Source organism: Saccopteryx leptura, chromosome 1, assembly GCF_036850995.1.
Source record: "Saccopteryx leptura isolate mSacLep1 chromosome 1, mSacLep1_pri_phased_curated, whole genome shotgun sequence".
Lineage (NCBI taxonomy): Eukaryota > Metazoa > Chordata > Mammalia > Chiroptera > Emballonuridae > Saccopteryx > Saccopteryx leptura.
In genome coordinates, this window is record NC_089503.1 from 116,470,662 (window position 1) to 116,472,307 (window position 1,646).

Below are 1,646 nucleotides of genomic sequence, written 5' to 3' on the forward strand. Positions count from 1 at the left end.
TCTTTTATTTTATTTTTAGATATTTAAAATATTTTATTCTTATTCTAAAGGAAAGGAATGAGAATGACAATAACAAATAAGGTTTCACCATGGAACATTGTGATGCGAATGCAGCAGTCTACTTGTTGAAACTCAATAAGGAAACAACTGTGTTCCAAAACAGTTAAATATGCAGGTCCAAAAAAAATGAAGGTATTTTTTAACTGCCACATTCACTTTGAAGCCCATTCATCTCTTTCAGCGTCCCAAAGCTCAAGCATAGGTTCTATCTAGCTAGATAATAAAGTGGCAAACACACTGCACCTCTGGCATCACAGAACAGTTGCCTGTAAAACAAGACCCTGACACTGAGCTTCAACTTCCCTTGCTCACAGGTCGTCATCCTCACCTGGGAGAGCGGTGGTCTGAGCAACATCCACATTGAGCTCATACTGTGTTGCCAAAGCCAGGTCCGTGCCCTCCTCTGGTGGGGCAGAAGCAAGCATGGCAACAAACTCTAAGTCAGGGTCTCCAATTACTGTTCTAGCAGGCCAGAGGAAAGGTTTTTTAAAGTTGCAATTTTTGTTGGCAGAAATGTTGTAGTACTGAAGATATTTCTTTCTGTGGGAAACAATTGATTTAGCCTGAACTTTCCAGTCCTTATTGTAAACTTTACTGCCACACAACATGACAGGGATGTTTTCACAGATTCGTACGGGATCTCTGAATGTCCCAGTTAGGCACATTCTTGAAAGTATCTCTCTAAGTTACATCAAACATTATAATGGCACACTAGGCTTTGATTTAATAGCTGCCTCTCAATCGGAGGAACTTCTCCTGGCCTGCTGTGTCCCACACGTTCAACTTCATATGCCCTCTGTTGATATGAAACCCTGAGGTATGGACCTCAATGCCCAGGATGGCTACATCCTTCTCAAATTCATCAGTCAGGTGGCATTTCACGAATGTAGTTTTCCCAGTCCCGCCATCACCAACCAATATAAGTTTAAACTGAACCTGGGGTTCTCCCTGGGTGACCTAAGAGATGTTACTTGCAGTAGTGTCTCTGGGCTCATCTGACTGAGGGTTGGGAAGACGAAGCATGCCTTACTTGGACTTTTTTAGTTCACAATTCCAACACTTCCTTGATATTTATAGTGAAGCAAAGACCTGCAATTATCAGTGAAATTCTGCCATTTTCCTAAAGCTAAAGGATTCTTAAGTCATGTAGGATCTTGATATTAGCTAGAACAAAAATATTTTGTTTTAATATCTTTCTCCAGTGCAAACATTGTTTGAAAGTGGTTGAAAGTCATTGAAAGATAGTGAGCAGGAAGGTGACCTTGTCATAGCTGCAGTGTTGAAAAACACTGTCAGGAGGTTGGAAAGTGTTACTGGGTCAGGATAATCCTAGAATCAGAGATCCATTCAATTCTAGATCAGTGATGACCCAAGTAAGAAGCAAAGTGGCTGGGACTTTACATATTGGCACTTCACATGGAGAGAATGTAAGCTCAAGGTGTAACTCACAGATAATGTAGTCACTTACTGGGGATGACAGTAAAGGAATAGTGGAAGTATTTGATAATTGTGTGGCTTTATGCATTTTTGAGAAAAGAAATGGAAGAAGAGAAAACTTTAAGAAAATAACAATGAATTACACAGTA

At 40.2% G+C, this 1,646-nt stretch overlaps 1 pseudogene; it reads right to left on the bottom strand.

The window, feature by feature from the left end:
• Positions 1-368: 368 nt before the first annotated feature.
• Positions 369-759, bottom strand: LOC136389002 (GTP-binding nuclear protein Ran-like; annotated as a pseudogene).
• Positions 760-1,646: the final 887 nt, after the last annotated feature.